Source organism: Amia ocellicauda, chromosome 7 (genome assembly GCF_036373705.1).
Source record: "Amia ocellicauda isolate fAmiCal2 chromosome 7, fAmiCal2.hap1, whole genome shotgun sequence".
In the NCBI taxonomy this organism is placed as follows: Eukaryota; Metazoa; Chordata; class Actinopteri; order Amiiformes; family Amiidae; genus Amia; species Amia ocellicauda.
The window spans coordinates 6,581,862-6,598,214 of record NC_089856.1 but is presented as its reverse complement, the minus strand read 5'-3'; positions in this window follow the sequence as shown (position 1 = coordinate 6,598,214).

The following is a 16,353-nucleotide window of genomic DNA, read 5'->3' as shown; positions in this document are numbered from 1 at the left end:
AGATAACAATAGGTTGCGAATGCAATAGGTTATCTGAAAAAGGAAGCACTGCCCAAGGGTTGCAAGTTCTCACTGGAGTCCTAGCTCCTGGCAAAAGAGGACGAACCTGCGCTGACGTCACGTTTTATAGAACAGGAAGTGGAAGGGACCTGTTCTGAGTGACGTGCGCAGGGGCCAATGGCAGCTTTGATAGTGTGACGTTTTGATCAGGTTCTTACGGAAGTGTGCAGAAACCCCTCCCCCTTGGGCAGTGTTTCCTTTTTCAGATAACTGGGGTTGCAATCGCAACCTATCATTATTGTTATTATTATTCATAATATAATATGTCATATAATTGTTGATGTTGTTATTATTGTGTTTGATTTATTGTAGTTGAAAGCGACTTCTGACAATACTTTTGGAAGAGCTTATCAAAGCACAATCTTAAAAATGAATATTAAACTGTGATCATTTGAGCCACACAATCAAGATGTTGCAATGCAATTAGTAAACGAGAAAGTATGTTATTTTCTATGTACTCCAAATGTATATTAGGAGTTAATATACATATATAAAAGTGGGAAGCAATCTTTGTGTGTTCAAATATATGATTATGGTATTGCCTTATTTGATAGATTGCATTATTTTAATAAGATAAGGATGGATCTACTGTCAGCTTAAAAGAGTGATCTCATTATTACAGAAAATGGCGACACAGTTGCTGTGTGAAAATTTGTGAATAACTTCTTGTTTATTTACTTTACCTGCTGTAATACCCCCAAAACTAACTGAAATGTATATAGTGCAAGTGTTGTTTCTCTTCGTAACTTGGCAGTTGAAATTAGTGTCCCTCTCAATATGTATAATAGGTAATGTAATTACTTATGTTGTTTCATTATTACACATCTGCATGTACAATTACACAACAGCACACATGGTTACACATGAACTACATTGTGGAAATACACTGGAAATAATTACTCAGTATTTCCAGACCAACAGTTCCCAGGTAATGTAAAGTCTTACTGGGTGTGTTTGGGAAAATAAAATATCCAATTTCAAAAGCAAATGAATATTTTATAATGATGATAGTAAGTTTAGTAGATCATAGTGTTTAGATGTGTTATGCTTCACACATAACTTGTAATTCCGTGTTACCGATTTAAATCACTTAACCCTTTGTGCAGTGACGACTTACTGATATATGATCTGTTTTGTAATACCCTGGGAGTGAGGACCTAATGTAATTTCCTGCACATTTAAGCCATGATTAGAGCAATTAAAACTGCATGAGATCATCTCATAAGCATTGGTTAATATTTGCATTGCTTTCTTACCCTCTCTTCTTGATTTTAGCCATAGGGTATGTTGTTTTTAGTGAAAACACAGTCAGTTCAATTTTAAGTGTCAACATGTTCTGAGCAATCAGAAATATATATCATAGAGTTGATTATTTGTGATAAACAGTTATTTCTACATTTTTTATCTATTTCATCACAAAATAATCATGAATGTGTTAGTGAAGACATCAATGAAAATTTACTTTCAACAAGTGAAGGGCATCCATCAAAGAGATACTTTCTTGTTTTGTTTTGTTTTGTTTTGTTTCTGCACGGATTAATATAATTGTGATGTAGCCTTCTTGGGGAACAATAAAGTGCATACATACACAAGCAGAACAAAAAATCTAATTCCCATAGGCACAGTGGGTTGCTTTCACACATATATAATCAGCACATGGTTTCAAAAGGTTACAAAACATTCTGTTAATTGTTCTATGAAATCTACAACAGAACTGCATCTAATTTCATCTGTCTGTTTTATAGGTGAGAGGAGAGTACAGGAAATTGTTACCCTGCCTTTGTGGGAAAAAAAAGCCAGTCATTTCCAGAAAGCCCTCAATACCTACACTGAAGAGCTCTTCGGTAATATATAGCCAAAGGAAAATAATCAGTAATGGATAAGATAAAGTTTGGCTGCATATGCAACTCTGGTTATCTGAAAGAAAATAACTACCAAATGGGACTTTGGGACATATGTAATGGCTACACAATGGGAAGTGGTGAATAAAACTCATAACAAAGCTGTCGATAGGCCTCTGTGCACTTTCAGGCAAGCCCACCACCTTGCCTGCTTTATCTATACAGTGCACAGACATACTTCCTCTTTTGCTGGAGCCTGAATGCATGTGACGGTCCTTGCAACTTTGGGAGTTATTTTCTCTTTCAGATACATATGTTACATATGCAACCTAACATTATTTTTCTAATGGAAAATAACTCCCAAAGGGGACTATGGGATTCCATGTAATCAACAATGGAACTACTGACAGGGCTCACTGAACCATATCCAAGGCCTTTAGCTTACATGAATGTTTGGCCATCACTGGCACAAGAAATATTCAGCAGCAGGGACCCTCCAGGGGCCCTGGGTCTCCACCAGGAGCAAGGGCCACTGTAGTCCGAGCTCTACCTGGGACAAGAAGTACAGAGCCAAAGGGACTGAAAACAGTCATGAGTAAAAAAAGACCAGGAGCAGGGCCCATCACAGGGACCAAACTCACCTGGAATACAGGGAAATTCAGGAGCTGGGAGCCCAAAGGGCCACTTAGACTCAAGTGAAATGAAATACAACAAGGAGCAGGAGCCACTAGAGGCACAAACTTGACTGGAGCTCAAAGTCATAAGGAGCAGGGACTGTGAAGACTCACCTGAATACAAATACATAAAACTAGGAGCAGGGATTGCCACATGACTCTAGCTCAACTGGTGATTATAACATAAGCTTACAACCAGGAACAGGAACCATCTTGGGTCCAAGCTCACTGGAGATCATTAGGTCAGGTGGAGGGACCTCTGAAGAGTATCAAAACTCAACTGAAGTAAGACATATGACCAGGAGCAGGGCCTGCTTGGGACCTAAAATCAACTGCAAACTGCACAGTATTGAATAGTCAGACAGCACCAGGAGCAGGGACACAACAGGGCCCAGCTCAATTGGCAATTTAGGAGGAGGGAGACTAACAGGCCCTGGCTTAACTGCACAGAAAGACACTACCAGGTTCACCATAAGTCCCAAGCTCAACTGGAGATCAACAAATTCAGGAGCAAAGAGTTACCAAGGGGCCCTGGGACTCAACTGAAAAACAATAACACCAGGAGGTATAGCTGCCATAGGCTGAGCTCAACTGGGAAAAAACACAATCAGGAGCAGGGAGCCTGAAGGGGCCCTGAGACTGTACTGAAAAGAAAATGTATAACCAGGAGTAGGGGCCTCCAAGGGTCCAAGCTCAATTTAAGAACAATAAATAACATGACTAGGAGCAGGAACCACCTTGAGTCCAAGTTTAATGAAAGAAATGGGCTCCAGGTGACTCTCCATCAATGTGGATATGACAAGAGTAAATGAGCTTGGATGGAGATCTGCCAGCATCCAACAGCTCTTGTAAAAATGCTGCCAAGGGCAAGTTATAGCATAGTTAACAATGAACAGACCCTCATGATGTGAAGAGTGCTATGCTTACTTTTCAAACTGGTGCCAGATATGCTGCACCACCTGCAGTTCAAGGTGCCACTTGGGGGCTTGGGGATGCCATGTATGCACACACAGGCCTATTGGCAGATACTTCCCATTGTGTATTGTTTCATAGTCCCCTTTGGGATGTATTTTTGACATCTTTGTGTTGACAATTTTAACAGTTTTGGTTTCATTAAACAAAATGATTATTTCTCAGCAGCATGGATCCCATAAACAACTTTATACCGGTAGACCCCTTACAAATGATTTTTGCTGTACATAATCAGTACATAAGCACAGAGACATCATGGTAAACATGGTGATACAGAGAGGTTTGGTAAAGCAAAGTCAAGGTATAATAATTGAAGAAAAAACAAATATACAAAGGGATGAATAGCACTGCACACAAGTAATATCAGAAAAGAATATACTAAAAGTTCAGACTCACATAAAAACAGACATCATAAAAACATAACAAGGGACTTGTGTGGATTTGAAAATGTATGTAAAATATTAGTTAAAGTTTGAGTTTCTTTCAGGGTACATCTAGTATTTATCTGACAGTTCAATTTTTAGATGTATATGCTAATGGGAAAGTATGTTTCAGTCTTCCCTGCATTTTCTAAATTATATAAATGGTGGGATGACCTCAGTGTTGGGCTTGATTTTATAGACTGAGATTATGCAACTGGTGCACACACAATCAGGAATGAAGTGAAAGGGGAGTATACTTAATTGTGTAGTGACGGTGCTGACCAAATTATAAGGGAAATCAAACCATGTCTTCTCAAGCCTATGTACACTTCTAAACAAGTCCCTCGTAAACACAAATTATAATAAATGACAAACACACCAATTCAAATCACAGTCCCAAATCACACTCATATACCAAACATAAAGGGTTAATTTAATACATTTTCTTATGAACAATTTTATCAGTGGGTCCTCACAGAAATCTATCTAATGGAAAAAGTGGGTATAAGATTTACAACATTCTGTTTCATTACAGAATCTATGGCAATTATAATAAAAATAAAACCTAAACTATCTTTTTTATTCTTTAAGATTAATAAACGGTCTGCTTCTGAAGATACACAGAACAAAAATCTACAAGAAGAAAAATACATGGTAGCAGGGAAATGAGGAAAACATCAATATGTGAGATGTAACCCTGAAACAATGTCCTGAAGATGAAAACAAAAGGGTTTTTCTTACACAGGGAAGGTGGAAGGCACAGCTCTCTCGTAAACACTTCCCTAGGATTTATTCTGCTTTTGTCCCATTAATTCCAAATGTATTTTATTAATTATTACTATAAATATATTATAATATTTTAATACAATAAAAATGTGTTAGCTTTAGGTTACATTTCTTAAGAATAAATACAGAAGTGCATTTTACATACATATGCTAATGTTTAAATCTCCTTTGCAGTATGTTACTTTCTTACAATCAATTCACTTCTAATACTAGATTCCTGAAATTGACCCAACTAACATTTAGTTTCTTCTTGATGTAAATTAAGTTATCTTTGCTGTACAACATGCACAACAAATTTTGTGATTCAGTGCCATTAAAAGAGTTGGTTTGAATATTTTCCATATTGATGCTTGCAATTATCAATGCCTTTCTTTAAATGTTTTTACCTTCTAAATAAATGTATTACTTATACTTTCAATTAGTTCACAGTACAGAAGGAACCAATTACTCCATTAATGATAAATAAAGCCATTTCAGATATGGCCCAGGACAACATGAAGAGGGTAATTAGAACATGTATTTCCCTCTGGAATATTTTCAGCATTTATTGCACATTTTTCTTGTTCAACATGCAATTAATATTCTTGTCCTGCGTCACAGGTACTTATATTTCAATGTCATCATGTAAAAACAAAATAATGGTAGATATAAAATGTCAATGGGGAATGGCATGTTTAAACACCTTAATTACAGAGGATGTATTAGGTAGATGCTTTGAATGTCAATAAACAAAATAGGAAGACTATCAATTGTATTCTGAGATGTAATGGCTTTGATTAATATCAAACACAGAGAAACCCTTTTCCCAATTAACCCACTTGACTGTACATGCCTCATGGCTCAATATGAAAATAAATAAATAAATAAATAAAAGAAGACAATCTTTTGCTTCTATTTTATGGATGGAATGTCTCATGTAATAGTTGTTGTTCTTCAGTTCTAGTACACATTTTTAAGATTAAACTTATACTTATCAAAAATACAAAATGTGTGATGGCTTTATACCATAATGCACTGGTCTATTTTGAGTTGGTTTTGTTTATGAACTAACACTGAGTTGAAATTGCATTTGAATACAAATTTGGGAGCTCTAATTATCATTTTACAATGTTATAATTTCACATAATTGTCCCCAATATTTGTTTGTCTGTTTTTCAATATGTCAAGTATGTATTTAGAAAAAACTAGGGAGTTTAATGTACTTTACAATACCTCATGTTTTTGTGTAATGATTACTTTATGTTCCCTAATTTTCCATAAACCCTGGATGGAGTTTGTCCCAAGCTTGCTCTCAAGCTCCAGGAGTTTTTTTTATATTGGATACATGTGCTGTTTGCATTTATTCTATTTCAATTGTGTAACCGTGTTGCATAAAAGGTGATTTGAGATATTATTATTATTGTTGTATCAAAGAGACTGTGGCTATCCTTTACATTCATGGATACTGATGCTGGTTCTGAATCCAACTTCATCTGCATGGAGGAGTGCTATAACCAGGCACATATAAGAACCAGGGCATTTATTGAGTGAATCCTTGATGTGCTGGAGGCCTGGCTGGAGGAGTGTACTATGCACATCAGGCTAAGCATACTTTAGCTGCCGCTAGTTATTTTTTTAAATGTCGCAAAGCTCACATAATGCTTCTCATGTAAAGATTTCCTTAAATGTATTGAAATCAGCATTAACATAGTAAATAGGATATTGCTTATTTTATGACTCGGCACATCAAAGACACTATTGCAGTGACTGGCCATTCTTAGTACATGTAGCCCATAGTGTATTGGTTTGTGATTATTGGCTGTGTAAGATATTATTTGTTAGAATGTATTTTTCTATGGGAAATATCTTGCTGTCTGGTTTGATACAGGAAACCGACATCTCCCTCTTTTTGCCTAGTTCCTTAGATTCCGAGGGGCCCTGATAGCAGTTAAACTAGAGATAAGAGTACAAAGACAGACACTTCAAAGAGGCCAAGCAGTTAGGTTTCTTATTGCTATATCAAAATATTTGTATCACACACCCAAACCATGGTGTGATGTTGGCAAAATGTGATTGGCTATAATGAAACCTTATAAAAGAAGGAACGGACAAAGAGAACAAAGACGAAAGAGAAGACAGAGATGAGCAGAAGCTTAATATTACTTATGTTCAGTAATATAATTGAATTATATTAGTTTTGTATTTATCTCACAAAAAAATATTTCTGCACATCTGTAACTTGACTGCATCTTCCCTCTAAAAAGAATCTTAAAATAGAAACCAATTGACCAATTTCAGTTCAACTATTTACTTTGACTGAAAAAACAAGCATATGAAATTATCTTACAACTGTAATATAATAATAATGATAATAAAAGTAAAGTAATATAATACAAAACAAATATATATTTACACACACAAACACTAGTCAGAGAGAGTAAGGTCTTTATCAAAATATTACTTTATATAATTTCCTACTACACCACAACACAAATAGCTGCCCTAGAATATAACAGGAAACTTAATGTGGTTGTTTATTTATAATACTTTATTCATGTTTTCCCCCAACACATCCCAAAATGCAGACCAAATGTTCCCAGAAAAGAGTTAAAGCATGTAACTTAATTTGACTCTGAAATGTTGTGAGCGTTTGACTCTGAAAGTAAAGAAAACATTAAAGAACATTTACATGATCACTGTAAACATTTCTGTATTTCAAGCATAACTCTTTAGAATGCTTGTTCCCAGCCCTGTTTCAATCTGAGTAGCCGTACAAAACCCAACACATGTATAGGTGACTGGACAATGGTCAGGATGAGAATCAGTAATGTTTTGGTATTCCTGGGTAAGTGCTGGTTTTTATTTATTTATTTATTTTTTATGTTGAAGGCTAAGGCATGTTGTCTATTTGTAATGCTTTTTTTTTTCCAATCAGGAGTAAAATGGTGCTATTGAAATTATTGCATGAATAACATATGCAGCAGACATGAAAAACACTTGTTTTACTGAACATTGCATTTTTGACCCAAATAAATAGCTTCATTATGTTTCTACATATACTTTCCTTCAATTGCATAACAGTTCATTTCTTTCTGATCTTGAAGATACCAGGGGATTAAGATTTGTTGATTGTTTGCCTATTGGTAGGCTAGTGTGTGTGTGTTATTGGTGTAAAATTGGACAGAACACAAAATCAGTTTATGAAAAATGGGAACAATGCCATATCAGACAACATTTGGTGCAATTCTTTGTTTCACATCAAAAGACAATACCCAGTGTGAAATATATATTTATATATAAGTCGCCCTGGATAAGGGCATCTGCTAATAAATAAATAAATAAATAATAATAATAATAATAATAATAATAATAATATTAGTAGTAGTAGTAGTAGTAGTAGTAGTAGTAGTAGTATTAATATACAAATTGTTGAATAATTTGTCTATGTATTTTTATTATATATTTATTTTATGTAGGACAATGTTTTGGTAAGGTGAAATAGCATTCAAACAACTTTAAAAACTCAAAATATTTTGTATCATTTTTTACTGACTATCACATGGAGTTAAGATTACAAAAACAAGCAAACTTTGGCACACCTTATCTTCATTTCAGAAATAACATTATGCATTTCAAGAACAATAGCCACTTGCTCATTAATGTTGTAGAAAGTAGGATACAGTTTAGTGTTTCTATTCCTTTTTTGGCTGATGAACAAGTGATGTGCAAATGTTTTTTCATAGTGAAAACTGAAGCATTTTTAGAATCAAAGGCTTATTTGCAACATTAGAATAAATCTCATATGCAAACTACTGGGACACATTTACATCTAGAGAATTTTCAGTTTGATTAATTCGTATAATGTTCAGTGAGATATTTTTTGTGTGATTTAAATTATCTGTAGGCTAGGGCTGTCCCGAAAGGTAAATTTTAACCTTCGAAGCTTTGGAACACATTACGAAATGTTGATACTAATTTACATAATTTATTGATGATGTCACATTAGCTACTAATGTACAGATTTGAATGAACAGCCCACTTTTTACAGCTAATCCATTTAAACAAAATAAAACATCCCCTTTAGTTTAAAATAAGTTTTCTCGAACAGTGATCATGTTTTTATATATTTTTTTACGATCACATGGTTTATATTGATTTTACTTGAAACATGTTAACCTTACAGTAAAGGCATCTTACTCATTATAAACTGTATGCAGGGCGAAGTATGTATATTAACTTTTATTTGTATTTTATTCAATACAGAAAAAGTGTTGTAAATAGCAAATCAGTGTAAAACCCTTTATGAATATATCCTGGTGTTCAGTACTATACTGAAAGTAGTAAATACTAAAGGCACCGGAACACAGTAACCTCTGGTTAACTATAATAAAGACTCATAATTTAAACTTACATTGGTTAAATTATCCTGGAAAATGCTTGTTGCTCGTTGCTAGTTGCAAATTTACATTAAAGTTTTTGGGGGTCTTCTGTGCATTAAGCCAAAGAAATCCAAACAGCAAATGTTTGTCGAAACATTTGTTTTGTTTTACATTTCCTTTATATTGCATAACACTTTGCTGTAAAGATTATGGAGAAAGAATAACACAGAATAATTCAGTGGTCCCACAGGCATGCTGGCAAATAGGGGATAGTGCTCTTTCAGAAGAAACTTTTTTTTTTTTATCAGTGTAATCATATATTTTCAAATTACATTGTTTAAATAAGGTCCAATTCCTGCTGACATGACAGTGGCAACTGAGGGCCTATTTATTATGGTTTCAAAATTAGTTATATCCAGCAATTTATACGTAATGGTCAGTATACAAATCAAATATTTTAATAAAGATATTGGGACATTGGGATAAGTGAGGTATTGTAACACTTGCGGGGGTTTCCAATGAGCAGACCCAAGTCATCTTTGGGGTTGCAACAACAAATCATTTTAAGGGCCGGATTAAATTAAAACTTTGTTCCACCCAGCCCCATGTATTATTAGTGCAGCACACACAGGTCTCAGGAACTAAACACACACACACACGCGCACACGCACGCACACATGCACACACACACACACATCGACTCATGCCTCTCTCCACCTTTTATCCACCCTCCCTACACTCCTGCCCATCGCACCGCCCTTTCCTCATTAACCCTTTATTAGCGTTGGCACGCTACAGAATTCCAGAAAATATGGGGCCTACAACAGAAGATCTGGAGGAAACTGTCCAGGGTGCCCGCTCAGTAGGGAGACAAGGTCAGAGAACCACTTGGGGCCACTTGGGTGCGATCAGCAGTACCATTGCTTGTTCATGCCTGAGCTTCTCCAGCACGGCTAAGAAAAGAGGAAACGGGGGGAAAGATGTAGAGCAGTGGTCCTCACTGTTTTGTCCAAAGAAGCCACATTGGCAGGATATAGTCAATAGAAGAGCCGTACTTACTGTAATCAGTCTGCAAATTTGTCTTCCTATACCACACAATGTATAGCCCATATAGACCTACTACACTTCAATATATCATAGTCATGTAGCAGTATACAGTACAGTGAATGGTCAAGAGCAGCCAATACAAATCAAATTTATAATAGGCTTACCTTAATGGTGAAACGGAAGTGTGCGTGTATTTGCTTGATAGTCTTCGTTTTATATTTGTAGCCAGTTGTGGCAGTCCTTGTAAGGCAATCCAGATGTGCACTGGTCAGTCTGTTTCTCTGTTTCCTCTTTACAATGTTAATTATAGAAAATGTCAATTTACATGTATATGTGCTGACAAAAAAGGATATTACCTTTTGCACAAACTGTTTCACAGTAGGAAAGTGTGAATCGGAGAACATGCTCCATAAGTGGACAACATCTGTTTTGAGTTCAGTTTTCATTTGTCTGCAGCTCAATTATTTCAATTTCCAGCACAGCATGGTCAGCAGGGTAGAGTTATGTGATGGCTGGGGTCAGAGATAACCAGCTGCATCACATTTTGCAACTTGTTGTTTTTGAGTTTTGATACGAGTGCCCCCTGGTATATGATGCAGTGAAAATTTGCAAAGATAGAATTTCTTCTATATTCCTCATCAGACCAATAAGTCCCTTCTCTTCCCCTCACATGTTGGGGGCACTGTCCGTGCACACAAATGTGAGACCAGACCAGTTCAGATTGTTCTTGTTAAAAAAAGAGAAAAGTGCATTCAGGTAGTCCTCTCCTCTAGTTTAGCCTTTTAGTGACAATAAGGATAACATTTCTTCTCTGAATGAAACCTCTTTTGGGAACCTTGCCCACACACAACATGCATGTGTAGTTCAGAAATGACATTCCAATTTACTACGTTTGAAACCACAGCAGATTTCGTCACAAATTAAACAAAGTGGATTGGCACCGTGTAGTACAAAAATAAATTCCTTTGTCCACTTCTCTTGACATTTTCTGTGTTCATCTTGCATAGCTCGTACCTCTCTCTTTTTCTTAACATGCTCACTTGGATCAGCCTGTAGCCCACTTGCCCCTTCTCCTCCATCTTCCTCATCATTTTTATTTCCAGTTGTAGCATGTTGTTGTTCATTAGTTTTGGACCCTGGTGTGTCTCCATCAGATTTGCAACTTTGTTTTATGACAAACCAATCCTTTAATTTAGGTTAAAGGTGTGTGGTTCAGAAGATGCAAGAGGAATGATATTACTAATTGGATTTCTAACACCACTTCATCAATCTTGCGTTTTTATTTTGCCTTAACATCATCTTCTAGTTCGTGGAGGTACAGTCATAATCAAAGTCATAAAGTCATTAAGCTCTAAACAGAAAAAATGATATTACTTCCTATGCAGACTAGAACTGGAGGAGGGAGTAGAATAGTAATCATTTTTTGTCGTACATTTATATGTCATTATAAAATAAATAAGACCCATGTCTTTTTCCCGGTAGAAGACACTTTATAACTGTCAAAACATGACCAGATATACATGATCAGAGGATTCAATGTAGGTGTTGCTGGAGTTTGAATGGGCCCTGGTCGACCACCTCACTCTCTCCTATCCTGTACTCAAGGTTGAGGCCTTTACCAGATATGCCACTCAGAAGCCCATGTTTCAGAGTGCTTATATGATATACACCGATCAGCCATAACATTATGACCACCTGCTTAATATTGTGTAGGTCCCCATTTTGCCATCAAAACAGCCCATACCCGTTGAGGCATGGACTCCACTAGACCTCTGAAGGTGTGAAGGTATCTGGCACCAAGATGTTAGCAGCAGATCCTTTAAGTCCGAGGTGGAACTTCCATGGATCGGACTTGTTTGTCCAGCACATCCCACAGATGCTCGATTGGATTGAGATCTGGGGAATTTGGAGGCCAAGTCAACACCTTGAACTCGTGATTCATCAGACCAGGCCACCTTCTTCCATTGCTCCGTGGTCCAGTTCTGATGCTCACGTGCCCATTGTAGGTGCTTTCGGCAGTGGACAGGGGTCAGCATGGGCACCCTGACTGGTGTGCGGCTACGCAGCCACATACGCAAAAACTGCGATGCACTGTGTGTTCTGACACCTTTCTATCAGAACCAGCATTAACTTTTTCAGCAATTTGAGGTAGAGTAGCTTGTCTGTTGGATCAGACCACACAGCCTTCGCTCCCCACGTGCATCAATGAGCCTTGGCCGCCCATGACCCTGTTGCCGGTTCACCACTTTTCCTTCCTTGGACCACTTTTGATAGGTACTGACCACTGCAGACCGGGAACACCCCACAAGAGCTTCAGTTTTGGAGATGCTCTGACCCAGTCGTCTGGCCAACACAATTTGGCCCTTGTCAAAGTCGCTCAGATCCTTACGCTTGCCCATTTTTCAACTTTGAGGACAAAATGTTCACTTGCTGCCAAATATATCCCACCCACTGACAGGTGCCATGATAACGAGATTATCAGTGTTATTTACTTCACCTGTCAGTGGTCATAATGTTATGGCTGTTTGGTGTAAGTTAAAGTACCATTGGGGTTAATTAAGCGTTAACCTTTAGAGCCAGCACTGGTGGGTACATCCACAGTTGACGTTGTGTTGTGTGATGTTAAATAAAGTCTGCTGAACGGTAGATTGATAACACTGCATTATTTATGTTTTAAAACATCAGTGCTACAATGTATATTGATATACCGGTTTTAGTTATTTTACAAAATGTTAAAGCAGTAGATATTAAGTAAATATATGTTGAAACAAACAAAAGGTGCATTGGTAATGATTGAGTGCAAACAAAACAAAACAAAATGGAAGGGTTACTAATGCATCCAAATGAATAAACTTCTACTTCTTGCAATGAGAGAATCTGTGGGACTTTGTTTTGGGGGTAGATTGTGATTTTAATGGGGGCTTTAAATGTACTTTAGCATTATAATCCCAAACTATTTACCACACCTGCCACAAGTGTTACATCCACTCAAACATTTCTACTAAGGTAGATGCTTCGTGGCTGTGGAGCCACCTGCAGGTTGAAGCTTTCAGGGAGCTAACAAATTAATTTAATCTGCTTCTGTGCTTTAATATTTCAACCCAAAGCTACCTGCAGTGGTAACCACAGATGCTAGTGGTTATGGCCTTGGTGGGGCGTTGTTGCAAGACCACGACGGCACCCTCAAACCAGTAGCCTTTTGCTCATGGACACTTACGGAAGCTGAAAAGCGATACGCTCAAATTGAAAAGGAGTGTCTCGCAAGTGTATGGGCCTCTGAAAGATTCTACCAATACTTATGTGGACTGGAGTCCTACAGATTGATCACAGACCACAAACCACTGGTAACTCTGATCAACAGCAAGGACCTAGACAGAGCTCCCTTAACATGTCAGCGGCTACTGATTTGGCTCATGAAGTTCAACCCCATCGCAGAATATGTGCCAGGTAAGAACATAGTTGTCGCCAACACCCTGTCTAGACACCCAAAAGCAGGCACAGAAGACTCTGGATTGGAGGCTGAGGTTCGTGCATACATGAATGCTATTGACGAAACTGATAGAAAACCTGTGATGGAATGACTCAGAACAGAAACTGAAAATTATTACTCTGTCCAGCTCATCAGGGAATATACAAGGTCAGGATGGCAAGCCTATGCTAAGGATATGGCTAGACCTGTACTGGAGTACTTCCCAGAGAGGGGATCTCTGACCGATGGGAATGGACTCCTAAAGAGGGGCAAACAGATAGTAATTCCACCCAGCATGAGAGAGGAAATGCTCAGGAGAATCCACCAGGGATAATCAGGGCCTAAATAAATGTAGGCAGAGATACAGAGACGCCATCTGGTGGCCACAGATCAGAAAAGCAGTGAAACAGAGTGCTCACATGTTCACACTGCAATGAACAAAAGCCTAGCCAACACCGAGAACTGCTCATTACAACACCACTGCCCGAGCTCCCATGGCAGATGTTAGCAGCTGATCTATGCGAGTTCAAAGGAAAAACGTATCTTGTTGTCATAGGCTAATACTCTCAGTGGCTCGAGATAATGAATCTCACTACAATATCTAGCGAAGCAGTAATTTGGAATTCCAGAGGAAATGATTACGGACAACGGACCACAGTTTAAGTCTCAACTGTTTGCAAGCTTTGCTGCAGAATATTACTTTAAACGCAAAACATAGAGTCCATACTATCCCCAAGCTAATGGGATGGCAGAACAGGCCGTTAAGATGCCAAAAGCCACCATAAGGCAGAAGGATCCACTATTGGCATTACTCAGCTACAGAGATATGACCATGGAACCAACACAAGAGAGTCCAGCCACTGTTCCAACACTACAGGGTGGCCAAACCTGTTCCAGGTCGAGCACAACGACGCCAAAGCTAAATCTGCCTATGAGAAATGGTACAACAAGATGTATTCAGCCAGACCTCTTCCAGCTCTTCAGGTAGTTGACAGAGTTCACCTGAAAACAGATGGAGAGAAGGAGTGGAAGGTGACTAGGGTCATCAAGAGCTCAGTGGCTACACCAAGGTCTTTCATCATCCAAACTACACAAGGAGACCGGACAAGACAGAACCACCGACACTTACAGCTTACCAACAGCGAGGACAACAACGAGGACACACTCCAAAAGACAGGACCTACCTGTGAACCCTCAGTTCCAGACACCAGCCCTGTGAGAACCAGTCTACAACTAAAGGATCCAGGACTGGTTCCAGATGGAGCTGTGGTGACCCGGTCCGGTCGCATTGTGAAACCCACCAACAGACTTATGCCTCGGTTCCACTGACTTAAGCGTCCGTGCCGTGCCATGCTGTCCCAGAGCTTTTTCTGTGAAACCAGGCCATTGTGAAGTCCATCCCTCTTATGGGAGGAGTAGCGACTGTGGGTTTGGTTTGTGTTTGTGTTAAAAACAAAGACAGAGAACAACACTACGAGCGACACAGCCTGACGTGGAAAGGACTTTTGTGTCTATTTTATTCTTTCTGTTTTACATGATTGTAAACAGCGTAATAAATACACATTTCTGTTAAGAAATATTAGGAAGAGCTAAACATGTATAGCAGGGATGGGCAACTTTGACGGTGGTGAGGGCCAATACATTTGCATCCTTACTACCAGAGGGCCAGATTACAAACCTGCACTCTCATTAATAGAATATTGCAAACCACCTTCCTCTACTTGGCTAATATAACTACTAATTTATTAAATAATCCAACCTGTGATTATTGTTTTAGTTGTTATTATAAAAGCACACCAGTTGCCCAAAGCTTTAGTTTCAGTTTAAATAAAAAAGCAGACCCATTATAGTTATGTCTGAATTATAACACAAAAGCAACAAAAGCTTACAAAAGCTTTAGTTTTAGTTTAAATAAAAAAGATAATCTGTCTCCCATCTTGGCTGGAATACATGGTTCTCGTGATCAATTGTAATTTTTTTTAGAAGTCATTGTATCCCAGCTCCTCTACTGTTGGCTACAGTAGTTGTACCAAGCTTAAAAGTGCTTTTAATATTATTATTAGCCTAATGCTTCTTGAGCTGGCGCCCTCTAGTGGTTGATTGTAGTAATTAACGGAGCAAGCAATTATTGCATTGAACTCCGTTTGTAGTAGAGGTCTTCACGGGTCCAAAAATGTGTGCCCGAACTCGAAGAGACTCGGAAATGCGCTATCCGGAACAGACCCAGACCCGTCTATTATTTGAAAGATTGGACCCGGACCCGTGCAGAACCAAGAAGTGTCGTAAATGTGCTACCCAGAACCGACTCGGACCTGTCTATTATTTTAAATCTGGACCCGGACCCGGCCAGAACACACAGACCTGATTGAACCCAATCGGCACAGATCCCACACCTAATCGCTATTAACAAGATAATGTATAAGTTGTGAAAATAAAATGTAACGTTAGTAGCTTCTCTCCTGTACCTGACCGTGACACATACAATCATCCTCCTCGCCAGGAAAGCTGGTAAAATAACATCCATGTTACTTCTCTTGCTGATTGAAAGCGCATGTATAATCCACTCATTATTTCAGCTCAAAAGTCCACTTGCTGTCACGGTGGCGGAGGACAAACGCGACTTTGCAGCTTTGCAGTTTTCTTTGTATCTCGCATAATACGATAACTTTCACTGTTTGCCCTTTTGAACTGTAATAGTGACTGCTTGTTCAGTGCCATGGCCGC